This window comes from Phascolarctos cinereus, unplaced genomic scaffold, assembly GCF_003287225.1.
Source record: "Phascolarctos cinereus isolate Bilbo 61053 unplaced genomic scaffold, phaCin_HiC Scaffold_1;HRSCAF=81, whole genome shotgun sequence".
NCBI lineage: Eukaryota > Metazoa > Chordata > Mammalia > Diprotodontia > Phascolarctidae > Phascolarctos > Phascolarctos cinereus.
This window is the reverse complement of record NW_027555514.1, coordinates 265515254-265543215: the sequence shown is the minus strand read 5'-3', so window position 1 is coordinate 265543215 and position 27962 is coordinate 265515254. Positions and strand designations below refer to the sequence as shown.

The 27962-nt window shown below is 40.2% G+C and overlaps 1 protein-coding gene across 4 annotated transcripts in view; it reads left to right on the top strand.

Annotated features, from left to right (window-relative positions):
- Positions 1 to 27962, top strand: part of CDK17 (cyclin dependent kinase 17) — a 143549-nt gene that overhangs the window by 28052 nt on the left and 87535 nt on the right. The window contains exon 1 of one of the 4 annotated variants that reach the window (XM_078146696.1): positions 15506 to 15585. The exons of the other annotated variants lie outside the window; for them this stretch is intronic. The gene's annotated coding sequence lies outside the window, so the exon portion shown is untranslated. Of the gene's footprint in view, positions 1 to 15505; positions 15586 to 27962 lie in introns of those variants that run through there. 4 annotated transcript variants of the gene reach the window in all.

Sequence of the window (27962 nt, the reverse complement as noted above, 5' to 3'; positions counted from 1 at the left end):
AGAGAGGCTTGGAGGAGGGTGGGGTGAAGAGGGGGACCTGTTGGCAGAGCGTTTGTTCAGGTCTGTGCTCTGGGCTTAGAGAAGCTTACTGTCAGATTCTGCGCATGTGGTTCGTCTTCTGGACACAGTGACTTTAATTGATCGGTCAGCTCCCAAGTTGTAGAAGGATTGCACTTGTTGTTGGCGAGGAAGCACCTGCTGTGCCAGAATCGGGGATCCTTCACGGACCGAAGCAGGAAGCATCATATTCAGAGACTGTTTATGCACTGGTGTTTGATTCTATACACTGGTGCTCAGTGTATTATTTAAACCCGTTACAGAAGCATTTGCGGTTCTTGAAGTTGTAGAAGCACGTCTGAAAAATGATTTTAAATGAATATTTGCTCAAACAAATATAGAGGGATAAAAGAAGAAGGTCTCTTGTGCAATGACTGTTACACATGGAATTTAGTTATTCAGTAAAGATTAAGCACCTACTGTGTGTCGGGCATTGTGCTAACAGCTAGGAGGAAGAAAGGCAGAAGCTTATCCTTTCCCTCAAGGTGCTCATGGTCTGGGGAGAGACAACAAGCGAAGAACTAGGAACAGACAAGGCCTAGGTAGGCCAACTTGGGGGTCGTCAATGAAGGGAGGGGCTAGAAATTAGGGAGGGCCTTAGAATTAGGCCCCTCTGAGCTTGTTTCCTCCCCTGCAAGATAGAGGTACAGGACTAGATGACTCCTGAGATCCCTTTCAGCTCCAGATCTCTAGTGTTATGGTCCTTCTCTTCTCATCCTCTGCAAGCCCTACTCTTATGCCTCTTTGCTGTGTAGATGTAGATTCAGCAGATTGGCTGGACTCCTTCTGAAGGATTGCTAGGACATGGAGAAGAGCCCAAGGATGAGAAGTGATGAGTAGCTTGTTTTCTACCTTATTGGAGCAGAGGCCCACATTGATGAGTTACTGGATTTCTTGGAAGTGTTTTCTTCTGTAACGAGACTATCTGTGGTCTTTTATTCTCTTTCATGTCCAGCCTACCTTCTTTTTCCATCATATATATTCTTAATAATGTCTTTTATGATACTGCTTGTATACAAATTATTGTTAATAATGTGGTCTGCTTTTTCCCATCTTGCTTCTTTCCATTTGAGATTCTCAGTCATTTAGATTCAGAGATCTTGGCATTCTATGAATTGAAACTATTTTGCATCCCTGGGAGATATTAGTGTTAAAGAGATGGACCGTTTCCATGATACGAAGTTTGCACGTTGTTTTTAATCATCTTGCTGAAATATGATAAATCTGATCTCTTTTTCCTACTCAGTTTTGGGGCCCAGTTTATTATTTCATCCATGCTTGCCTGAGTTACCATGTGTCGATGGAGGAATTCATTAGGCCGATTGCCAAACTTGATGTTGTCCCCTGAGCAGTGTGGCTCCTTTATCCACACTTTGTCTGGTATGGCTGGTTGGGCAACTCTTCTTCGTGTTGCCATGGGTTTTTTAAGAGTAGGTATTGTAGCATTGTACATCATCTCATGTGAATACAGGCCTTTAGAACCAATAGAAAATATGTTGTTTTCCTTTTTTTTTTTTAGTGGGGAAGGAGGACCTTATGCATGACAACTTCCATGACACTGATAGCACCTTTATTTATATCTTGTTTGACATTAACACTTAGTGGATTATTGAACAAAGTTATCTCCAGTCTGATTTGTCTTGTAGTGTTATAGGATTTAGATTTTCCTGGCTCCCGAGTTGTTAGTATCTCCTTCTCCTCTTTACCCCCGTCACTTTGTACACAATCCTTTCTCTCTCCTGTTAATGTGTTACATCCCACTGTAGAATGTAAGCTCTTTGAGCATAGGGGATGGCCTTACATTAATATTTTTATCACTCCCATACCGGGCTGATGTATAGTATTTACTTAATAAATGTCTGTTGATTGTTGTCTTAATAAATATTTGTTAGACATATGAGAGACTCCTTGTCTATATAGAGGTCTTAAGGTCATATTTTGTGATGCTGAATCAGATACTTACTTGAAATTAATGAGCAAGAACTACAGCAGGGATTTTTATTATCTTAATCATTTGTAGACCAGCCAGAAGGGGCCTGTTTTAGAAGCTCACCAGCAAAACCTGGGCATCATTTCTGATGTTCTTACTGAGGAGGCCCTTGGATTGATTCATATCCATTATTTAAAGATTTTCCAAGAAATGAGAAAGACTGCGACTGATAGTTGCTGATGTCTTCTGTCCCATTTACTGATAAAAGCTCTGTGATATTTTGTATTCTTTCAGAGATCCTAAGAATCAACCTCCCTGGCTACCTTTAAAATTGTACTGCCTCCAAAATCTGTACCTTTTCGGTTCTGACTCTCTTCTCAACTTAATCATGAAGATAAAAGCTTCCTGTATCTGTTAAGGACACCAGCATTCTTCCAATTTCTCAGTTTTGTGACCTGCTGTACCTGCACAAAATCTTTTACGTCTGATCTCTTCCTTCTGCTCACACAGCTACCATGTTAGCGGAGGCCCTCATTACCTCTTGCCTATATTAGTCTCATCCCATAGTAGCCAAAGTGATTTTCCTTGAGGGCCCATCTTACCTTGACACTTTGTACTCAGTAGACTCCATTGGCTCCTTGATAGCTACAGGATCAAATGTAGGCTTTCTGTTTGACTTTTAATGCTCTTCACAACTTGGCCCAGCGTATCTTTTCAGCATCATTGCACGTTACTACTCTTTCCTGTGCCCTGTGGTAGAGCAGACTCCACTCCTCCATGCTTTATCCAAGGCCCCTAGAAGTCTCTGCCTGCGATGCCTTCCCTCCTGTCTCTCCTTCACGATGCAGCCCAAGCACCACCATCTTTCTTCGTGAAGCCTTTTCCAGTGCTCTGTCTCCCTGACTACTCTATTTCTTCTCTCTGTACTTAGACATGTACATGACATATTCCCCAACAGAGGCTAGTCTTTGGAGAGAAGACATAATAGATGCTTATTAAATGCTTATTAAATGCTTTTTAATTGATTTTTCTGTGTCTTTTGCTAATTATGTTGTATGTATAAATTTGGTTTTCTGAACTACAGTGTGAACATTTTGGAAGCGGAGAATGTCTTAGGTATGACTTGTGTATTTTTCCAAGTACCGAACACAGTATTAAATTCTTGGTAAGAACTCTTAAAGTCACTGCTGAATTGAATCAGTTTAGTGGCTTTCTTCCTGCCATTCTCCTTTTGGGGCATTTGGAGTACAGTAACTCAATTCAGTATAGTAAACATTGGGGAAGAACAGCTAGGCTTTGGAGAGAGAAAGTTTAGATAACATTTAGACTCTTCCCTGATGGAGCTTAGAAGAAACAGTAGTAAGACAGTATACATTAAAAACGAATAGATAGAAGTCAATCCCTCCATTGTCGTGAAACACTAAGTTCTCAGTTGAAAAATTCTCTGTAAACTTTAATTTAGTATATTAAATGTAACATACTAATTTGAAGGAAAAGTTATTCATATATGAACTTAATTGATTTTGTTTTTCATTTTTTGGGAGGAGGGTGAGGCAGTTGGGGTTAGATACTTTCACAGGGTCACACAGCTAGTAAATGTCAAGTGTCTGAGGCCGGATTTTGAACGGAGGTCCTCCTGACTCCAGGGCCAGTGCTCTATTCATTGCTCCACCTAGCTGCCCTTGATTGATGTTTTTGGTTTTTAATTGATCACTTGTGTTTTGACATTGTAGATAAACCCAGGCTGCCCAGAAAGCACATTTCCCAGAGAGTAGTGATTAGGACTGACTGCTGCAGCCCTGTCCTTAGGGAGTTTACCGTTCCTTATGTTCGAACACGTGTATACTCTTCACCTTGAGGAGGCAGTACCGACAGCTTACTGTTGCCTTCGTTGAGGTAGTGGCAGTCATCGTGGCTCTCGTAGCTTTCACTCTGTATTCTTTGCCTAACTTCCCAGGTCTCCCCATATGTCTTTGACTTTTCCATGGTCATTACTTTTATAATGCAGTTAGTCACCCGTTGCATTCATATACTGTTCTCTACAGTTTCGGCTCCTAATGTTCTCTCCCCCAAAAAGCAGATGTGTAATCAGGGACAGACCAAAAGTACTTAGAGATTTAGAATACATCCAGTTGGTCTTATAAAAGGGCAACAAAGATATTTAAAATAAAAGGTTTGCAAATTGTTAACCAGTATAGGACTGTCATAAAAATTATATATATTTTAAAGCACATGTCTCTTTTTTAACCCTCTTTATCAATAGCGAACACCTCCTCCATGAGGCTTGGCATTTTGTAATCCTGGGTTACATAAGCACAGCATGGATCTCTGACATTTTGCTATTCCTTTAAACAATTAAAGCTTTTATGGGCTCTGAGCTCACATACCCTGCCACCAGCTCCTGCCCACAACAAGGCCCTCACAGCTCCCTGTACAGGCTTACAAAGAAGATTGGCCACTTTTCCAGAATGCCAAAGGCTGTTCAGAGGAGGAGCCAGCACAGTGTCTAAGGCTCACTCATACTCTCATCTAAATGACTGAAAGGGAGGAGTGATTTATCACAGAAGCTCAGAGCAAGGCCTTCTGGTCTAACCTGTAACTGAGGAAGGATCTCCTCTTTGTTGGACCTGCCAGAGGTCATTGAAGAGCCCGTGCCACGACTTCCCAGGGAGCTCATTCCACTTCAGGATCTACCTATGGCCCTGATTCTTTTGGGCCTGGGCAAAACAAGTTAAATACCTCTTATACATGTTAACTCTTTAAGTACTTGACAGTGATATTTTCCTTCTAAATCTTGAGGCAAAATATCCCCATTTCTTTTAGTTAATCTTCATGTAGCATGATCTGGAAGTTTTCTTCATCATAGTTTCTGTGTTAGCCATGTTGCAAAAGGAAAGCAGATGAAAAAATGAAGTGAAAAAAGGTGTGCCTCAATCTCTAGAGGTGGAGAGCATTTTTCATCATGAGTCCTTTGGAATTGTCTTGGATCGTTGTCTCAATCAGAGTAGCCAAGTCTTTCATAGTTATCATTGTTACAATACCACTTTTACTGTATACAGTGATCTGATTCTGCTCACTTGACTTTGCATTGGCTCATATGAGTCTTCCCAGGTTTTTCTGAATGGCCTTAAACTTTTTTTTTTAGGCTGTTGGGTTAGGTGACTTGCCCAGGGTCACACAGTAAGTGTCAAGTGTTTGGTCTGAGGCTGGATTTGAACTCAGGTCCTCCTGACTTCAGGGCCGGTGCTCTATCCACTGTGCTACCTAGCTGCCCCTGGCCTTAAACTTTTAAAAAGCTTAAATGCTGAAGAGCCTTCACTATCTATTTTAAAAGAAAACTAAAGGTTACTAAATTTTATACCTGTATTTTATGGGAAATTTTAAAGCAAACATTATTGTGTGTTTATTGCCTAGAATGGAAGATTTTAGACATCATCAACATCATCTGGTCTTATATATCAGGAAACAAATGCAGAGAAGAAAAGGGACTTGATCAAGGTTATGGAGCAAATTAGTGATAGACCTGGAAGTACGAATTATAGCTGCCTCTCAGAAAAATAAAAATAATAGCAGTAATAATAATGATGATGATGATGATGATGATAACTAACACATAGCACTTTAAATTTTGTGAAGTACTTTACAAATATTTTCTCATTGTATCCTCGCAAGAACCCTGGGAGATAGTTCCCATTTTATAGATTAGGAAACTGAAGCAGGCAGAAGTGATGTTATTTACCTGGGGTCACAAAGGTAGTAATGTCTGAGGCAGGATTCAAACTTAGGGCTTCTTGACTTCAGGTTTAGTGCTCTGTCTCTTGGATGGAGTTGCTGGTGACTCAGAGGCCATTTAGCCCATGCTGTACCTGAACCAGAATGCCCATTAGGCAGTCCCTGACAGTTGGTATCCGGTCTCTGCATGAAGATATGTGTCAGTTCGTTCCATTTGGGGATAGCTGTCACAGCTAGAAGTCCTTTCCTTACATCAAACCTAAATCGATCTTCACAGTATTCCCTTTTCTGGGCCCAGTAGTCTTTCAGAATATGTCATAGGTAGAAGTGGAAGGAAAAGTACCTCAGAGGTCGTCTAATTCATCTGTCCCATTTTATAGGTGAAGAAATTGAGGCCAGAGACATTAAGTACCTCTCTGTCGCATAGTTAAGTGGCAGGGCAGAGTTGAGCCCAGGTCCTTTGACCCCAAACCTAGCATTCTTGACAAAGTAGACTACGTTACCTATCCATCCACTTGTCCCCTGGTCTGTCTTGTGACCAGTGGTGGGGAATTTTTTTAGCTAGAGGAAAGGAAAAGCCTTGAAATAGAGTGATGCTAACTGTCCCACAGAACTTTAATGTTTATTAGCCCTGTGGCTAGTGAGCTTGGTTAGCACACAGCTCCTCAAATTTTGCATTTTGCCCTTTATTTTTATATTTTGTTTTATGTGAAATTTACTTTGGATTTTTAAATCTAAGATTTAGAATTCCAGTTTTTCTGACCAGTTACAACTTGTATTCACTGGTAACTAGTACAGTTAGTGTTAATTATAGAAAATCAGTCATGAACCACTTCTCAACTCCCTTCCAATTAATTTCAAATGGAGAAATGCCAGGACACTTGGGTCTTAAAGTCGTACTTCCTGGGAAGGGGAGGCTTATCTCGTATTCCATGTGCAAATATATAATGGATGTACGGAATTGGTTATCAGTTGTTAAGCACGACTTCACTATTTTTGTTATTTTGCTGGATCTCTTGATTTTGTTGATAAGGTACTCTTTCCATGCCTCCTAATAAAAGATGCTAGAACACTAAGGAGGTAACAAAGAAGTGTGATTAGGAGGAAGAGAAGAGAAAGGAAGAACCCAGCCACACCTAAATTGGTTTTTTACACCAGACATCTCAGAGACACTGGCCAAGGAGAGCTCTTTTCGTCTTAGGACATTGGTGGAATTCAGCTAATTGCACAAACTGAGCTGAGGATTGTTGTTGTTTAATCGTGTCAAACCCTTCGGGACCCTGTTGTCTTGGCAGAGATACCGAAGTGGTTTGCCATTTCGTTCTCCAGCTCATTTTACTGATGAAGAAACAGGCAAAAAGGGTTAAGTGACTTCCCTGGGGTCACACAGCTAGGAAGTGACTGAGGCTAGATCTGAACCCATGAGAAGGAGCCTTTCTGACTCCAGGCTCTGTGCACTCTGGCGCCACCTAGCCACCTTGGCTGAGAATCAGGAGAAGAGAAGAAGTAGAGGCACGCTGCTAGAGAAGGTGGAAGAGCCTGCAGCAAACAACCGTCGTTTGCTCCGGAAGCTGTTTCCCGGTCCGGGAGGCCAGCAGAGAGTACGCTGCTTTGGTGTCTGTGGCCAGTGCCAGATGACAGCATCATTTGTACGCAGTGCCAATGGTCCGGAGCCTTCTCCGCCTCGCAGCTCCAGAGAGATGATTGCTGGGGATCAGGAAGTCAGAGCCAGCATTTTTAGCCCTTCACCTAAGATGGGTTTTTGAGAAGAAAGAGAAGTCGATCTGAGCAGTGACTGGCTGCCTAGGGGAGCCCACATGACAGAAGCAGAGCTGATGAGCCCAGGGACCACACCAGTGTCCACAGAGACAGTGGAACTGGAGTTCAGTGCAGAGACAGTGACCACTATCGGAGCCAGAGCACACAGGCTTCCTTCCTTCCTTTCTCGTAATCAGTAAACTTCCCAAGTGGAAAGTGACATGGACCAGTCCTGCCCCGGGATGGTTTGACTTCCCTGTTTGCAGGGACTCTACTTTGTTAGGGGCAGGGAGGGTTGGCTGAGAAATGTATCCTGTTAAAACAAAATGGATCAAATCTATTTTTTAAAGGGTGATATTTGAGGATGGAATTTCCATTTCTGAATTAGGGTTTAAGATATAAGAATGATGGGCTTTTGGCCCAAAATCAAGTATATCCAAAAAGGATTTAGGGTTCTTTAAATTAAAAAAAAAAGAGAGGGAGGGGTGGTGTTGGGGGTGTGTCTGCTAGCCAGATTCCCTCAGAGTAGCCGGTCCTTCAGTGCTACCTAGGATGGTCAGTGGGAAGGACCAGCAACTCACAAGAGAGAGCATCTGTTAAGAGTGACAGTAGTACTTCTGTGGTCTCCCGATCTCTGTATGCAGATGGGTAGAGTGTGGGACACAAAATGAATAGAGAGTAAGAAGGAAGGATAGCTTATAGTTTTAGTTGAAATTGTGATGTGACTCATGGCTAGAATCTGGCATTGAAAGGGTTAACCTTATTCTAGAGAAACAAATTAGATAAAAGGGACTGTCTGTCTCCACTTCAAAGGAGGGTGAGAAAATGGAGTCTGCAAATGCTCTGTGTATCGGAGGTGGGAGTGAGGGTCCAAATGCCTTTGTCTTGGGGACCATTGTCCTGATGGGGGAGAAAGCCTGGCTCTGTTCCCCATTTCGTGGCTGGCCAGCTACCTCCTCAGTAGCCTTCCCCTTTCCAGGCACCTTTTTCACTCCCTTAGCCCTTTTCTCAGTCCCACTTATGTGTTGTCTTCTATTAGAATATAAGCTCCTTGATGGTAGGGACTTTCTTGTTTGTATTTATATTCTGGACACTTAATGAAGTGCCGACCAATAGTAAGCACTTAATAATATGGGCTGTCACCACTATTCTCCCAATGCTGCTATAAGACTTTGAATCACAAAACATTGCAATATAAGCACATTCAGAATTATGGGTAACTGAGGAAGCAATGGAAAGAAATTGAAGATGATCTGCCTTCCTTGTGATAACCCTTAAAATACTTAAGACAGCTGTCATGTCTGTTCTGAGCCTTTTCTTTGTCTTCTCTTCAAGCTCAATATCACGTGTCTTCAAATAGGCATCTTTTGTGGGTGGCATGATTCATAGGCTCTTTAGCAGCCTGGTCACCTTCCTCTGGAAGCTTTCCAGCTGGCCTGTGACTGACCTTCAGCAGTTTTGTCTAATTTAGTTCTGAACAAAATATTGCGGATGTGATCAGACTAGATCACTCCCTCCCTTTCTGGGCACCATCATGCGTTAGTATTTTTGGCTCTTGTTTTGCGCTTGACTGAATTGATCTTAGAATCTGTTACCCCTCACCCCATCAACTGAGATAGTATCTGTTCAGTGCTTAGCATGGTGTCTGACACGTAGGCATTTAATAAATGCTTCTTCCCTTCACTTCCCCCCTACCCTGGTCTTTTTCATATGAAATATTTTGAGCTCTCTACGCATTTAATGTTTTACAATCCAAATCTAGGGTTTTGTATGTCTTAACGTTTTATCTTACTAGATTTGACCCGTCTTTCCAGTTTTCAGCTTGTTGAGGTATTTTGGATTCTGATTGTGCCATCCAACCTGTTAACTATCACTTGCAGCTTAATGCTTGCCTCAAATTTGGCATGCACGTCACATGTGTCATCATCCAAGTAATTGACAGAATTGTTGAACTGAAGAGAAGAAAGCTCGGGAAGATCCTTGGCCCGCTCTGCTTTCATCCACTCCAGCTTGACATGGGCCACTACTCCTTGGGGTCAGTCATTCAGACAGCTGCAAATCTACAGAATTGTGCTTTTCTGTTCCTCTGTCTTGCTGGCAAGGATATTCCGAGATGTCTTGCCAAATGTCTCACTGAAATCCAGGTGTGCCATGGTTACCCTTGCCTTCCTTGTTTGTAACTGTCAGGGGGGAAATGAGCTTAGTCAGGTATTGCTTGTTCTGAATAATAACAATAGCAGCTAGCATTTATAGAATGTGTCGTGTGATATTTACTTCCTTTTCTACGTATCTATAAAGAGAGATTTTCATCATCTATCCTAATATACTCCTGAATACATGGATTCCTCCAGTAGTATGTAAGGCCTTTGTCTTTGTCTCCTTAGCACTGGGCACAGCTCCCTTCATAGAGTTACATGTAGTACAGAATGTTAGTTTGGTGTTAGCAGATAGGCTTTGTTCCAAGATCTCCTGTTCATGTTCTTGGTAGTTGGTGTTTATTTTTTATTTTATTTTATTTTTAGGCAGTTGGGGTTAAGTGACTTGCCCAAGGCCACACAGCTAGTAAGTGTCAAGTGTTTGGTCTGAGGCCGGATTTGAACTCAGGTCTTCCTGACTTCAGGGCCGGCGCTCTATCCACTGCGCCACCTAGCTGCCCCTGGTAGTTGATGTTTAGCAGGAATTATATTTAGTTTAATTAGACTTATTTAGATGAAGAAACTCAAGATTTGAATGATTTCTGTATGAGATAAACAGTGCTAATGAGACCTAATGAAATCAGGTTCCTGTTCTAGCACTTGGGCTAAATGACCAAATGTTAGACATAAATGTGGTATGCTAAGACATTTTTAGGTGAATTATCGGTTACTGAAAGCTAATCATTCTTAGTGTTTGTCATGGACACAAAACACTTCCAGATCAAACGTTATAGATGCCATTTCTGTGATGTTAAATAGTCGCTAAAACCAGAGGTAGTTTCTTTGTAGAGAATCTTCTGTTTTGAAAAATGGAAGTGGTAATAAAAGGGGGGGGGAACTCTTAAAGAATGTTTGGAGGAAATTATTGTACATTTTGATACATGCTGGTTTAGATGATAATAATACAATGATAGCTAGCATTTATGTAACTAAGGTTTGAAAAGCACTTTACAAACATTAACTCATTTGATCCTTACAACAACTGTGGGGGGTAGGCGTTATTATTTTCTCTGTTTTACAGATGAAGACACTGAGGGAGAAAGAAGTTAAATGACTTGCCTGTGGTTTGAAAGCTAGTAAATTTCTGAGCTAGGATTTGGACTTCAGTCTCCCTGACTTCGGGTCCGGTGCTTTATCTATTGTGTCACATAGCTTTGTCTTGTGTAGAGAGGTCAATATGGTTTAGACACATTGACCTTTTTGTGTAATGTAATCTTTCAAGAAGATGAATCAGGAATCTGAACTGGACCTGAAAAAAATGGACTGAAGAGAAATTTGTTCTGAAGATGATTCAGATAGTCCTAGATAAGCAACCTCATTTATTCTCTCCGGTGATGTTTGCTGCAACCCGTTTAAGTCTACCCAGCCTGTGCCATTCCGTTCAGGTCTTCCGTTGCAGGGAGTCTCTTCAACACGCCTGGGACCTTCTTTGGCAGTGTGAGGACAGCGGTAGAACATCTGGTCTGTTTGTTGGTTTTCTCTTGATAAAACAGTTTTAAAAACACTTGGTGACTAAGTCTCAAGATAGGAAAAACATAATTGCCAAGGTATTAGTAGCTATTGACTTATACCTGCATGCTTTCTTCATACAATTTTTGAAAAGTATATGCATAGACCAAGCACATTGTTGAAGAAAGCTAAAGTCAACAAGTAGGCTTTTGCAGGTGATTGACCATGTCTTTCTGCTCTATTGACAATCAAGTGAGGTGTTAAACAGGGAGATGGCATGTTCAGCAAGTATGTTCAATGCTGTGGAAGATGTTTTATGTCAGTTCCGGAACATAGGACAACTTCTGTTGCTAACAAGATTCTACAAGCGCTCTTGTTGGCAAACTATATGATACGATAATTGTTTCGAGCCTTTCAGTACCATGCAGTCTCTTTGGCAGAACTCATAGAGATGTGAGAATGATTGGATTAGTCTTCCATGTTGGAAAAGCAAAGTGGGTTAAAATGAATCTCACCTAAATTATGACGCATGGCCAGTAGTGTGCATATCTTGGAGAAGCATTGCGCCTGGATAAGGAACAGTACCTGGAATTGAGGAGGAGGAGGAGATGGAGTTTGAGGGCCTTTTGGAAATTGGGTGTTGTTTCAGTTGAGCCCACATTTCATGCTCCTGCCAGAGTCCTGTTGATCTCTTATTTTTACATTGCCTGTATTTCCTAAATATATAGCTCCTTCCCAGAGAGCCATCTTTTATGAAGAAGAATTAAAAAGAGAAAAAGAGATGGCTTAGTGAGACTGCCTGGCAAAAGACAGTCCTTGCCCTGAAGGAACTTAAGATCTGATGGGAGAGACAACATGCAAACAAATATATACAAGGCAAACTATATATGGGACGAATAGAAAATAATTAAACTATGGAAAGCATTGAATTAGGAGGGGTTGGGGAAAGCTTCCTGTAGAAGGTGAGATGTGAGTCATAAATAGGAGGAAGCCTCTGGAGTTTATTAAGTAGGAAGGTGACGTGGTCGGACTTGAGCTTTAGGAAAATCAATTTAGTGGCTAAGTAGGGGCTAGACTGGAATGGGGAGAAACTTGAGGTAGACAGACCCACCTGTAGGCTGTTGCAGTAGTCCAGGGGTTAGGGGATGAAGGCATATCTGCCTGGGGGGCCGTATCAGAATTGAATGCTGAAAAGAGGGCAAAGGTCTGGATGAGTCTTTACCTGGAAGGTTGGAGGGGCCAATGATGGACGTCAGGCTTGTAGCGCTGCTCCAAATGCCCCACTGAGATCCACTGGGTTTCTTTAAGGAGAAGCTGGTTTCTTTGGCGTTCCACCTCATGTCACAGAGAATGACACTTAAGACTTTCCAGTTGGTATTTCCAATGATGATGGCTTGATCTGCCTTTCAAGTAGACATTCTCACTTCAGAGTTGGTAGTATTCTGAAAAGGCATCTGGAGCATGTGATTTATAACATATAAAAAGAAATCATGCACATTTTATTCTTATTATATTAAATCTTGTGGCAACACTTAGTGGTGAAGTGAATCCCTCCACAGGAGCTCCCGTGGGGATGGGGTCTCCTCAGTACTGTCTGTCTGGGCTCTGGCCGCTGTTGTGCTGCTCTTTCTGAAAGAATAAATCACTTTATGACTAATGGACCCTCCAGTACAATCATTTACAGAACCAGGCTTTTGTAAAAACACAAAACAAAGTTGTAATATGAATATTTTTCCATGTCATGTTTTTGGAAGCTTATATTTGAGCATCACAGGGTATGAGAATTTGGCTATTTGCTTTTGTTTTTTAAATGACAAAGAAGACCATAATTTATCTGTCATTCTCAATGCATCTGCACTGGTTTGTGTTTTAACTTTGAGAAAAAGCCCTCTAAGCACATTTGCCTATTTGGTTAGCATTTATTTTTAGTTTTGTTGACAACTAGATTATGTTTGAGGATGCTTGAATTTCAGTTTCTTAAATCAGTCATCAGAATAAGGCTTGGAATTTTTTAAAGTATTATTATAATAGGATGTCCCGAAAGCCTTAGTGCAGCCCTGTAAGATGGAACTTCATTTTTTTTTTCTGACAACTCATAATTTAGGCACATCTGACTGAATTTTGTCTTTGTCTTCTATAAGGGCAAGAGCATCTGCTAAGCAGATTAAAAGTATAAGTGGTCTTTGGAAGGATATTGAAATAGGAGAGCAGCTTTTCCAAGTTACTTTAGCAGCACTGATAAACATATAATAGTGTAGTCATTGAATCCTGTCTTAAAGTCCCTTCTTGCCAATACTTCTGGTTATGCTTGTATGAGGTTGTCCCCCAGCCTCGATGCTTTTTCTGCCTCTTGCTCCCTAGCTGCTGTCACTCACAGTTCCTGTCTCCCCAGCTGTCTGAAGACAAGCAACAGTGTGATCTTGTCTTGCAATAGCCCACGTTGTGCCTAAGAGGAGAAACTTCTTGTACTTGGAAGTAATAAAATGCCTTTTCTTATATGATGAGGGCACAGTTTTCTTATGTTCTACATTTGGTGGAGCTCTTGGGAAAGCAAAGTTTCACCAGGATGTTTTATGAGACCCCTGTGGTACCCAGATAATAAGATGCAGAAGAGGCAAGTCTTTTAGAATTTTACTGACACATCTGCAGGTTAAAAACAGAAAAGTGATAACCATGCTTTCCCAAGGGCCAATGGGATCACCAGGTGAATATCCGACGCATTACTGTTCTGAGAGCTTCATGAACATCTTTTAGTCCTTTGTTAGATTGTAATTGTAATTAGGCTTGTCCAACTTGAAATGTGTGCCAAATGAGGCTGAAGCGTCGTTTTCGTTTAAGAGAGCAGAATCAGAAGCGACAGTCAGGAGTGGGCTAAGTCAAGTCTTGGCTTCTAGCTGACAGCTGTGTGAAGCTCTGTGTTCTCTGGAGTATGACCATATTACAGTGGAACATACTTATAGAGGGGAATCTGACTTGTGACTAAGCAATATTTAAATGCTTGAATGATGATTTTAAAGATAGATCTTAAGAATTTCAAGAAATTCTTGTCAGGGAAGACAGATTGTAGAGTACATATATACCGATTTAGTGTTTTCCAGAGGGAGAGATTGGGATTTTTATTCCTTCCTGAAATTCAGGGTAGTTCAGAGGCTAGAAGCCCTCCACGCTATTGTTATTTTCTTTACAAAGAAATGATTGTGCAGTCAGAGATAATGTAAATGTGAAAGCCTAAAGATAGGATTTTTAAAAGTTTTTTTAAAACTTACATTACTTGCAGGTTTCTTCAGAGTTCTAAAAGAGCATAGGTTTTTATTGAGGAGTGAGGATAAGGATTTGTTTTGGTTAAATAATATTTATATCACTATCCTAAGCTTCCTTATCTTATATATTTTTAAAGTGGATTTGGCTTTGTATTGCCTTTCCTACATTCTGTGATTGAATTTATTATGGTGTTAAATCTTTTTAAGCCCTTGTGGAAAATGGTGTCAAAAACATAGGTCAAAGTTGCTTCTTGTGTCCAACCCTTTATTTTTATTATTTCACAGTGTCTTATCCTTTTGGGGGAGGGGAAGAAGAGAGGGAAGGAATAACATTTTTCAGTTTTTAGTCTTTACCTAAAAAGTTGTTTAGGAAACAAACTCACTGAGCAATATATAACTGTGGATAAATTACTTTTCCAATGTAACATCAAAGGGAATTTTGAAGGAGTGACAGTGTGGTGAGTTAGAAAGACCTGGTTTAAAGCTAGACCACTTAGTTGTGAGTCCTGCTCACTAGTAGTAGTGTGACTTTTGGATGAATTTCTGGCGCCAGGTGTCTTTGTTTTTAAAATGAAGAGAGTAAGCCAGATGACATTAAAGATAAGGCCCTTCCCAATGCTAGCATTCTATCCTTGCAAGTTCTTTATTTTTACTGAGTGTTTGAGGTAGGTAGAATTACAGATAGTTTGACTCAGTCCAGACTCTGCAGAGAAGGTCTTCATCATTTGACTTGAGATAGTAGAATAAATTTACTTTACTACAAAGCTAATAGTGGAATAAACTAGAAGTCTGTGGTAATATTTTTTGCATTTCATTCATTTATCTACTCAAAGTGATAATACTGGACTTTAGAAGGAAAACAATATAAAATCAAGTGTCATGGAAAGACCCTAGAATTTCAGACTAGATATAACTTGAGGAGGTATTTTCCTCATGGTCCTGAAATGAAAAATTTTCAATTTTCCCCATAGAGTTAACCCCAGTAATGAGTCATTCCTGTACTGCTGTTAAATGATTTACATTTTTCAGTTCTATGTACTTGATTAATAATGCTGTGCTCACATGATAGTCAAATCCTTGCTGTAGAAAAGAGAGAAGGAATGTTACTTGTTAAGTCTTCAAGTCACTGTATGACCTGCTGAGGTCTTCCCAATGTTTGAAGAGACTCTAAGCAAGAAACCATTGCCTACTGAATAAAATCCAGGTAATGGTTTTCCCCTTCTGGCTCCTGGCTTTCCTGCTCTGCCTCTTCCCTTTATGAGCTCACTGCTGGAACTTTTTCCTTAAATGTGTCCTGACCTTTCCGAAGTTCTTCATTTTTGCTTATCTTGTTCTTATCTGCCAGAAATGCCCACCATTCCCTCTTCTCTTTTCCCCAGTCTGTTTAAATCCTATTTATCCTTTAGGTCCCTGCTCAGATATTACCTCTGTCTTTGAAGTCATTGGTAGAGCATACTTTCCCTTTTCTTCTGAAACATCTCTATGGGATAGAGTTCTACATGAAGAGAATGAGATTGATTACATAACATTTTTTGTCTGTACCCCTCTTAATCAATTTCCCACAGTCTACCTTGTAGACTGGCCTGAAACCAGAAATGTGCTAAGAAACCTTTATCACCCAGTTCTTAGGAAAAATGTACTTTTCAGGAGATCGACATTTTGACCTCTTAATTGGTCAACCTTGGATAGATATAACCAAATCAACCATTTTATGTTGAGATCTGTGTGGCTTAAATATTTTGTCCCAGAAATATGTATTTGTTTTGCTCACCAGTTTCCATCTACTTTGTGGTGTGGGATAATATCCTGGTGAATGTGAGGGCTCCTTCTGACTTTTGAGGAATGAGGACTTTATTTTTGGTGAGGCACTCGGGGTTAAATGACTTGTCTAGGGTCACACACCTAGTAAGTATCATGTGTCTGAGGCCGGATTTGAACTCAGTTCCTCCTGACTCCAGGGCTGGTGCTCTATCCACTGTGCCACCTAGCTGCCTGGTGTTGTGACTTTAAAAGTTGCACCGAGGAGAGTTCGTGAACTAATGTCATTCTCTACCTAGTTTAGGTAAGTTTCAAAAACTGAAAAAAGAAAAGCATCTATTATTAATGCTACAAATTAAATGTGCAGGATTCAGTAACAATGGTTTATTGATGTTGAGGAAAAGCCATTTAACTCCCCTCTCATTCTGGCCCTCCTTCGTAATACCCCAGTGCCTGGTGATTTATAAAAGCTGTACTGGAGAATGTGTCTATTGCTGACATGTCACCTTTTGAATCCTCTTTTGATAATCACCAACCCCTTATATACTTTTCTTCCTCTTTCCTTGTGCATCCTATGCCAGTGATGAAGAAAGAAGACTGCCTCATTATTTTACTTTATTTGTAAATCTGCAGAAGTTGGAGCAATTTTCAAGAATTATCTGGATATTTAGATCATTATATAATCTAGAAGACAAGAAATTCTGGAAGGTTCAAGGTTGATATAAAAAACCTAGAAAGAACTTTAGAGAGTCTTTAATCCAACTCTTGCAATTCACGGTTGAGAAAACAGGCCCAGAGAGCAAAGTCTTTCCTTCAAGGTGTCACCTACTTCGGAAAGCTTTCTCGAATTGTAGGTGTTCTCTTCTTCCTTGTCTTAGACCTTCTGATTAGCTTTCTGAATTTTCAAAATATTTGCTTGCCTGTATTATCCATCCACCTTGCTCCCCTCCTCCCACCCCCATCCTAAACTCCTTGAGGTCAGAGGGGATCTCTCCCTGTTTTCATGTTTGAATCCTCAGCACCTGTTTCAGTGTCTGGCACCCAGTAGGTGTTAAAACGGTTAAGGAAATCTACATGTTCTTTACTTCTGAGGAGCTTGTAATCTGTTTAGAGGGAGAAAACATGTATATTAAATAAAATTAGAGAAATTCAGGGATTGTTGAGATGGGAACGGTTAATGTAGGTTGTAGTAGTCAAGGAAGACTTGATGGACAAAATAGAATTGGAATTGGGCCTTGAAGGGGGTAGGTTGAGATTGGATTAGAAGACCTTCTCTGTGCATAGCTTGGTTCAAGACATAGATTAGTAAATATAATTTATGTAGGGGACAGTGAGGAAGTACCCTAAAGGGGAAGGGTGGTTCCTGGGCATTTACTAACCCCCTTCTTTGTGCCAGGCATTGTGCCAAACTCTGGGGATACAGAGAAATGGAAAAAACCAGACCAGCACACTCCCTGCTCTCAAGAAGCCCACAGTGTATATAATGAATACTAGTGACAAAGTTGAAACAGGTCAGTGGCAAGAGAGGCAGATTGTGGAAGGTTTTGAATGCTGGGCCAAGGAATTTGGACTTGATCCTCTTCCTGACGTCACTCTTTCTCTCAAGGGCGCAGCCATGCTCGAACTTAGCCAGGCTTGCAGCCAGAGTGCGGTCGTTGACTCGTGATTGTGCTCACGCGTTGTATTTAATCAAGCGCCAAATCCACAGGTTCTGTCTCTGCAGCATCTCTGTCTGAGAGTACAGGGGAAGCGTACTGTATGGGTGTTGCCACTTAGCAGCTGTGTAACCTCGAGTGAGTCACTGAACCTCTCTGGGCCTCGGCTTGGTCATTCTCTGAATGGCCAGGGCTTGGCGCAGAGTAAGAGCTCGAGGTGTGTTGCAGATTGCCTTCCGGGTACTTCTCTCTGACCTTGCGATCCCTTCTCTTCCCTCAGGGGCCACATCCCAGTTCAGGTCGTCAGCATTTCCCCTCCAGACTGTTGCAGTGGCCTCGTTGCTGTGTGTCTCTCCCCCTGTCTCTCCACTTTCTCATCCCCTTTTCCAACCCATGCTCCGCAGAGTTACTAAGTTGACTTGGCTCCTGCATGTCACGTCACTATCCTGCTCTGTTAGCTCTGAAGTCTCGCTTGGAGGGCTGCCTACAGGACCAGCCCCTTCCCACTGACATTTAAAGCCCATTACCATCCTTCTCCAACACACTTTTTCAAGATCATTACAACACGACTCTGCTTCATACTCTGTGTTCCAGCCGGACCTGCAGTATGGATTGTTCCTCCTCGTACACGACATTCCATTTCCTGCCCCCATAGCTTTGTGCATACAGGCGTCTGTCGTGCCTGGGATCCCTCCCTCATCGCTGCCCCCTCTTAAGCATCCCCAGCTTCCTTCACAGCACTGCCCTGCTGCCTCTCTTTGCATGAGGCTTTTCCTGAACCTCCCAGTTGCTTCTACCTTCCCCCAAGAAAATCGTTTTATCTGCTTTGTATTTATGTGCATGTGCTTTGTTCCATTCGGTAAAAGGTGAGTTCTTCAAAGAGCTGTTTAATTTTGTGTCGATCAATTGGGGCAGTAGGAAGAGGGCTGATTAGGTTGGTCAAAGGACCTGGGCTCCATTACTTGGTACCTGTATGACCTTGGATATGTCACTTAACTTCTCTAAGCCTCAGTTTCCTCATCTGAAAAGTTGGACTAGATGTTCTCTTTGGTCCTATTCAGCTCTAAATCTCTGCTCTACTTTCCTACCATGTAGCACAGTGCCTGACACATAGTACATAGCAGACATCTAATAAATGTTTGTTGAATAAAGCAGTGGATTTTGAGATTCTTAAGTCCTGTATACTCAAGCTATGTTAAATCATAGCTGCAGTAATTTTATGATTTGCAAAAATGACCCTTTTATTTTTGTTTTTTATTCTGAACTTAGACACCAAAAAAACCCCAAAACAACACAAAAAGGTTTATACATGAATCCATGAATTTCCATTTTGTGTCACTTAAGAATATAGTAAACTCCACCCATTACTTTAAAAACAGTCCTGTTTGCCTAAACTTTTTCCTGCTCTGAAGTGAATTTTAAAATTATTTCACTGGCCTTCTCTTTTTGGGCTTCATTTTTGCCAACTCCTCATTCATCTCCCCTGGCCCTGCAGTTAGAAAGAGAGGGCCCGGGTAACCAATGAGCAGCAGCAAGCAAACAGAAGTCTTCCAGTCGTCATGTACAGAAGCGTCTGTCTTTTTTGTCACCTCGTGTCCATCCCCTGCCCGGCAGGAGCTGGCTCACCTGCTGCTTCCCCCACCTGTCCCCTGGAAACAGGCTTGGGCATGATCAGAGGTTTAGAATCTTTTGAGGTTGTTTTGCTTGCAGAGTTATTATTCAAGTTCTTCAAATTTCTCTCTACGTTGATTTATGCTGTCTGGATTCTCTGAAATTCTCTTCATTATTTCTTGCAGTGCAGTAATGTTCCATTCTATGCATACACCACCATTTCTTGAGCCATTCATTCCCTGGTTGTCTGCTCATCAGTCTAAATCCTCCTCTTAAAGTCTGATCTCTTCTCTTGATTTTCCCTTTCACATGCCCGCCCCCATTTCAGGATCAGGAAGATGGCCCTGCTTGTTGTGATCATTCTCTCTCAAGTCTGTTCTGTTTCTGCACAAATCCGTGTGTGTGTGTGTGTGTGTGTGTGTGTGTGTGTGTGTGTGTGTGTTCCATATAATACCAGTCATGTTCATCTGATGCCCACCCCTCCTCCTTCCTCTGTTCATGTTTTTTCTTTTGTTCTCGATCATTCTTCCTGCTTTCTACATTAGCACATTCTGTTCATTGTTACCACCCCTTTAGTTCTAATAGCTCTAGGCAGGTCTTTTTTTTAATGCTTTTTTTAAATAGTGTTCAGATTTCTAAAAAGTCATGATTTTTCAAGGAGCCTGTTGTTTCTTAAATGATCTCTTGAGCTATTTTCCAGGTCAGTTTTTTATATCAGATACTTTTGGTTTTCTGTCTTTTTTTCCCCATTCCCTTGATTTTGTTTTAACTTTGTTCTAGCATCTCCCCTCCATTACGCACCTGCTCCCCAGTCCTTGGAGTCAGGACCACCTGAGCTCTGATGCTGTCATTCGCACATCGTGCTGTGTGACCTGGGCAAGTTATAGCACCCATGTGCCCACATTGAGTTCTGAGACAATTACTTGAGGAGTGCCAGTCTGGATTGGCCCTAAAACCATAACTCTCTCGTGTTTTATTTTGATTACCAGTGCTTTCTTATCTTTCTTGGTTAATATACATGGCAGTAGTGCTGGAGTTGTCTCTAATGCCCCTCTAGGTTATTGCCTTTTATTTTCCACATGACAGATCAAATGTCAGGAAAGATGTAATATAGAATACACTGTGGGCAAAGGGTGCTTACTTTTGGACTTTTACTCCTCTTCTGAGCCATGTCTTCCTTTCCTTAAGCCCCCAGTGAAGGACTCATTTAACATTTGACCTCCTGCAGTTAGCGAAGTTGATGTGTTTACCTAAGGTGTAGCATAAGCATTTGAACCTCGTTTTTGTTTTTATAATAAAATTTTATTTTATTTAATGAAAAGAAATTGGTTTTCTCTTCCTCCAACCCTCCCTGCCCCTCCTAGCCACCACTGGGGGGGGAAACGAAAAATAAAACTCTTTTAACAAATATGAGGCATTTGAATTTAGAAGATCCCAGGATTTAGAGCCAGAGGAGACCTTATCAGCTGTGTTGCCTCACTCTTTCCACCTTTGAGGCCCAAAAAGTTTAAGTGACTTGCCCACTTCTGGTCACCCTGGTAGACAGTAGGAGAGTCAGGGTTGAAACAAAGAAGCCCTCATTCCAAATCCACTTCTTTCCTTTAGTTTACGTTACCCCTGACTTCTGAAGCCCCCAATCTGTTCAGATCACAGAATTACAGAAGCCAACTTGTTTTGTGTTTCCAGAATAGAATTAAACTGTGTGTGTGTGTGAGAGAGAGAGAGAGAGATAAACTAATTATTTTCAAATTGAATATAGAAATAGAGCAAAGATTCCTTGTTTTCAGTTAAATAGTATGTGGCTTTAGTTTATGCAGGTTATCCTGTTATTTAGTCAATAACTTTTTTTTTTAGTGGAACTAAGGTTAGTGGACCCAAGGAGGATAAGGGCTTGGGTTAGTTGGTATGTCCTGTCTGAACAGAGCACCGCTCTCTTGTGGTTTTAGACTTGTTGGCTTTGGCCGTTCTCCTTCCTGGATTTTCCAAGGGATTTCTTCTGACATGAATACTGCTTCTTAACACTTGAGCTGAAATGAAAAGTTTTGCTCAGATGATGAAGGGAAAATTAAGGTACAAATATAGCACCATTAAGTGTAGGGGAAAAAACATAACAAAACGTTATTTCCTTTTTTCTCTTAATGCAGCTAAAACATGTTTTGCATCTTGGTAATAAATTAAGTTAAAGATGCTGTTTTATATGGCATTTAAAAAGTGAAATTGAAAGGCTACCTTGTAAGTAACTTTTTGTCCCTCCCTCTCATTACACACATTATCATCTGTCTTCCCACATAAGGTCACAAAAACAAGGTCTGAATCTTATAATTACTACATGAGTTTATGGACTAGTCAGATTCTTATTTCATCTAGCAGGCCACAGCTCCCACCTCCCCCCAACATGTATCCCTTTTCCTCTAAAAATGTTTTACATACCCTGATATTGTCTGGATACAGTCCAGCCTCTCCCCCTGCCCCCCCCACCTTACCTCCTGCACAAAGAAAAAAAAAGAATAGTTTTGTTTTCCTCTCTTTCGTTACCACACACAGCCTTCATAACTCCATACAATTTTTTTTTCCTTCCCACTGTTCTGGTGCACCTCATCTCTCGAAGACTTCTTGGTGATGTTCAGGGACAGTTTTTCTTTACCTCATTCTCCTAGCTGTGTTTGACCCAGCTGACCACTGGCTTTTTATTTTATGTTTCTTCTCCTTAGCTTCTATGATAGCCTGTCCTGGATTTCCTAATCGTCTTCCTTTTCTTGCTTCATAACCTTGGGCATTCCCTAAGGTTCAGTTTTGAAGTTTTTGTTCATTTTATATGTTTTTGTCCTTTGGAGAACTGATCCATTTCTCAAAGTTGAACTAGCCTTTCCTTTGTTGGTAGGTCTAAAATTGTATCTTCCATTCAAAACCTTTACCTGCACTTTTCATGTGTCAGGGATAGGCTGCAGACTACCTTTTTTAGGTCATCCACATTTTGATTGTGATCTGTTTTAGCTCTCTGCTGTATTGCTTTTTCTGACTGTTCATTATTTCTGTAAATGATTCTGCTCTTAATCTTATGGTGTCCTCTATGGTGCATTTCAGAAGAGTGTGTGCTAAATCAGCATTACTTTTGGTCACCATATTTCTCTGCTTGGCCAAGAGTTAGTATTTGCTGGTTGAGGTGGTTCTTACCTCTTATTGGTGGCTGTTTTGTGTAGGTTAAGTTTGTCTTAGAAATGGTGATAGTTAATGCCTTTATTTTTGTCCATTTTTCGTGTGTGTGTGTGTGTGTGTGTGTGTGTGTGTGTGAACAAATTGTTTAAATCTTGTTGGAGCTGGTATTCATTTTTGTTATCCTTATCTGGTATTGATATTAACCTTTGCTCTGATCAGTCAGTAGTCTTGATTTCACACAGTTGTTTCTGAAATAGCTGTTATGTTGCAAACTCATTTCCTGTCTGAGAACTTGTCAGACTAATTTTTGTCGTGTTGCTCAGTGTTTGACACATCCAGGATATTCCAGCTCTCTTGAAGAAAATAATATTTTGACATGTAGGTAGACGGTTTCTTAGTAGTCTATGAACTATTCGTTTTCTAAACGTCTTCATCCCAAACTGTTTTTTAAGATAGCATTCTTCTCCCATGTCTCCACCTTACATTAGTCATGCAGTTTCAAAATATATGTTATTAGTTTTGAGGTTTTTTTATAAAATTTCTCTCCTGTTTTCCACTCAGTAACAGATGTTGGCATGTACACTTCAGCTTTATTTACGGTAGCCTAGTTACACTAATCATGGAAACTGCAGAATGAGATGATTCTTGTTGTCTTTGGGCACATGATGGTACCAACATAAAAGTTCCTTTCTTTTCTCTCTGAGGAGAACTAATGAGCTATCCCTTCCTTTTCTCTACAGTTTGTTATCTTTCATTTAACATATGGATAGAATGTATAGATTTGGTTTATTTCTGATAGTCCAGCTTGATCTTTGGACAGAGATTGTGTATTTCAAGTACTTCAAAAATCTGTAATTTTATCAGTTTGGTTGTTCCTTCACCACTCTAGATGACAATCCCTCCCTGCCTGGGGTATGGTCTTCATAAATTCCTGTAGCTAATGGAATTCAGCATCTGGTGGTCAGCATTCTGTGAAGAGCCTTCTTGTAATTAAGTAGATTAGTTCTTTTACCATAGATATTGTTATTCTGCTGGTCCCTTTTCTCAAATATCTTTCCCACTCTAATCTGTCTTCCACTAAGCTGTCATATTGATTTCTTAAATCAGAGGTCTGACCATGTCACCTCTTCTATTCAGTAAACTCCAGTGGTTCCTTATGTTCCATCCATGGTCACATATAAAATCCTCTGGCTTTTAAAGCCCTTTCTAACCTGGTCCTTTTCTAGTTGTCTTACACCTCTACATATTCTTCAGTCTAGTAGCAAGACACTCACCATCTGTCTACTATCCTTGTAATTGCTCCTCTGCCTCCTTACTTTTTCTTCGTCTTCGTCTTCATCTTCATCTTCGTCTTCGTCTTCGTCTTCATCTTCTTCTTCTTCTTTTTGGTAGGCAGTTGGGATGAAGTGACTTGCCCAGAGTTATACAGCTAGTGAGTGTTATGTGTCTGAGGCCAGATTTGAACTCGCGTCCTTCTGCCTCCAGGACCGGTGCTTTCTCCACTGTGCCACTTAGCTGCCCCTTGCCTCCTTAGTTCTCTGGGTTCCTTTAAGTCCCGACTAAAATTTGATGTTCTGTCAGAGGTCCTCCCTGATTCCCTTTAATGCTAGTGCCTTCTCTCTGAGATGTCTCTGATTTTCTCTACGTATCTTCTTTGTACATAGTTGTTTGTGTGTTGTCTCTCCCATTGGACTCTGGGTTCCTTGAGAACATGGATTGGATTTTTGTGCGTGTGTATTTGTATCCCTAGTGCATAGTATAGTGCCTCGCACACGGAGGCGCTTCCTTTTTGCGTCTTGACTTGATCCCACTTGTACTTGAAGCATTTTGTCCTTGGTAGAGTGTATTCTGTTTGATAGAATTTGTGCTCCACTCATGTATCCTTAGTGAATCAGGAGTCAGGATTGTGCCCAGGTCAGAATAAAGATCAGTGGGAGGATTTTTGTGGTTGTTCTCTGTGTAGTACTTTTTGGAATCTGTCCTGATTGTATTAGCTTTTTTAGGTGCCCAGTCACAATACTAGTTTGCGGTGGACTGAGAGAAGGCTTTTCTGTATAAACTGCTTACTGATTCTACACCTTTCAGCCCTCATCTTGTATTCAGTTGACTTTTTTGAGCATAAGTGTAGGATTTAAGATTTATTCTTTATTAAATTTCGTTTTCTTGGTATATACCATATCATTCCTCCCTATCAAAATTTTCTCTGTGTATTTGTGTTGATTCTGTCTTTCATTGTATTCATTGCCCTAATTTTATGCTTATTTATGGTTTAATAGGTATGCCATCTGCCATCTAAAGTCATTTGTAATTGTCATCATTGTTTTGAGAGAATCGTTTCCCTCCTTGGACTGTCTCTCCTTGTAATGTTTCCATTCCTCTCTCTGCCCTTCTTTTCCTCTCCAACATGTTTTGTTTTGCTCTTCTCTAACTGCACCGACATGGCTGTTATTATGGCCATCTGTATGTGTCATTTTCTTCTTAGACCCTGAATTACACAAGGGCAGGACTTTGTAGCTCTCCCAGTGCCTAACACAATGCCCTGTACACAGTAGATAACATAACAAATATCTTAAAATTTTGATTCCATTGAAAATCTTGCTTGGGCCAATGTATCTTTCTCTGAATTGTTTTGAATCTGTTCTCTTAAAGTTTAGACTCTACTAGACGTGATACTTCCCTTGTTATAAACTAAAAGACAGCAGTATACCATTCTCCCAGGGTTTCATTTCAGTTCTCCACACATTTATGTTAAGCAGTGTACTTCACTGCCCTCTTCTTGCTACCAAGACCAGAGACCATGTCCTACAGAGCTTAACCCTCTCAACTCCAGAACTCCCCTCCAAGGTCTTGATTGGTAGGGGAGTGCCATATGGTGTGTGGCCCACTATAGAATCCAATAAAAACTCTTCTTTTTGGCATGTAACAAACTTGTCTCTAATCTGCCATTGCAGCCTTACCGTAGAGTATTTCCCCCCCAACCCCTTCTCCCTGCTCCTCACACTCTTATGAAACATGACTACAGTGGCCAAATATGAAATTAAGGGATTGATACCATCCGGTAAGCAGAATCACATATAGAAAAAGGAATGGATTTATATAAAAACTTGTGGGTGGGTTGAAATCAGATTCACCTCCTGCTGGATGTTTTTGTGTTGTGTGTGATGTCCATCTATATCCAGAGAGACAGTGTCTTCCCTTTTGCAGAGAAGCTGTTGGATTCAGTGACTGTGATGAGTTGTTGATTGATACCAGATGTAGCTTTCAATAAATATGGATCTTAAAAAAAAAGTTATCCTGCTTAGCTAGCTACGTGGATGAACTTACCCAAATAATTAGTTACTAACAGTTGTTATTTATTAGCCTGTCTTATCCTCCTGAAACATACACAGATTTTTTTCAAAAATAATAAACGTATTCGAATAATATCACTCTCAGAAATTACCATTCATATTTTAATGAGTAAAATGGTTTTTATACTGTTAATAAAATATAAATATTTTAAAACATTTTAAATCTTTTATCTCCTTATTTTTCTTCTAATGCATGTTTTAGGTAATGCATACAATAGCATATGTACATAACTTACAAATAAACATACATATATTTGAGGTCCCCTCTCAAAAAATTGGGGTGTATAATTGTAAAACTTGGAAATCTACAATATATAGTGCTATTCTGTTACTCCATTCATTTTATGTTTTCCTTTGGAGTAGCATGTACTCTTTGGTTTTAGTAAATTATCAAGAAAGTCACAGATCTGGACCAAAAAAAAAATATACACCCTGTAAAAACTTGCTAGAACATAGTTGATTTGATTTCTGTAGTATTGTTATCAAATGCTTGGTTTCTGTATAGCTCTTATATAAAACATACTACCTGGATAATCTGGTTAGTGAAATGATTTCTTAAAGTAGTTAAATTGCTTATTACTACTAACACTTAATGTTTAATTTAGTCCTGTTTTTTTAAAAAAGTCTACATAAAGCCAGATATGTTTACAGAAGATTTAGGTCAAAATGGGCATCCAGTGTGTTTAGGGTAGGTGAAAGAAAATACAGATGATTCATAGCATCTGTATGCATTATTTAATGTAGTTTTATTAAACTTACATTCTGTTTGGAGTTCAGTTGGAAGTAAAAACTGAGACTTATGGAGGGTAGATTGTTTTCCTCCTGTAGGTGTTTCCTATTTCTGATTTAGAGATATTATTGTAATATTTTTGTTCAGGGTTTCTATTGACATTATTTGAGAATAAGCTATCCAAATGAACAAAATTGGTTTTATGTGTTTGGAAAATAATAGCCAAAGATGATGTTGGGAAATATAAAAATTATTTTGGCAGTCTGTGTACTAAAGAAATGTGTACTGTGTAGACACATATATTTAAAATAACTGGAGATTGATGCTATACATGACCTGAACCTCTTCAGTTGGAGGTTAGATGTCCATTTCCTGTCATATCCAGAAGGTGTGATTTGGGTAGAGATTCAACTAGATGACCTTAGGAGTCCCTTTAAAAAAATGGTAAGGATTTTGAAGTCTGATTGTAAGGGGAGACTTAGAGGCAGGCTTACTGATAACAGCCCAAAGTGACAACTAACAGCTTGACATTGAAGAATAGAAAAAAAGATTTAAAAAAAAAATGCAACTCCTCAAACTGAAATTACTCCATAGTCTGATGCCATTAGTCAAATGGCCATCAACAGCTTCATAACTGCTAATGGCAGCATTACCAGCAGAGTGATACAGGCCAATTTCCTCGGATTTTGTTCTGGCCCTGCCATTAATTAGCTCGCTTTGTTATCTTTGGGAAGTCACTTAACCACTCTGTATTTCCATTTCTTATTTGCATATTGAGGGATTAAATAAAATGAATCTTCAAAATTACTTCCAGTTTTACCTGTGATTTTGTTTTATCATTCACTAGAAAAGGTGAACAAGGTTCAGTTTACTGGATAAGATATAAAATTACATATTTTAGAAAGATTCCTGTCAAAGATGATTTTTTAAAAAAATATTTTTATTTACAGTTCCAAATTTTCTCCCTCCCTTCAGCCTCTCCCCCACCTACTGAGAAGGGAAGAAGTACCATATCCAGATCGTGCAAAATATATTTCTGAATTAACTCTGTTATGAAAAAAAAAGCAAGAAAAATAAAGAAAAGAAAACAGATGCTTTCATCTGTATCCTGAGTCCGTCAGTTCTCCCATCTGGAGGCTGATACCATTTTACATCCTGATTCCTTTGGAGTTTGGTGGATCGGTTACTTAGTTACTTAGAGGTAACTCAGGCCTTCACAGGTTAATTTATCTCCACAGTATTGCTGGTACTGTGTACATTGTCCTGGTTCTGTTTGCTTTGCTTTGCATCAGTACATTTAAATCTTCCAGGATTCTCCGAA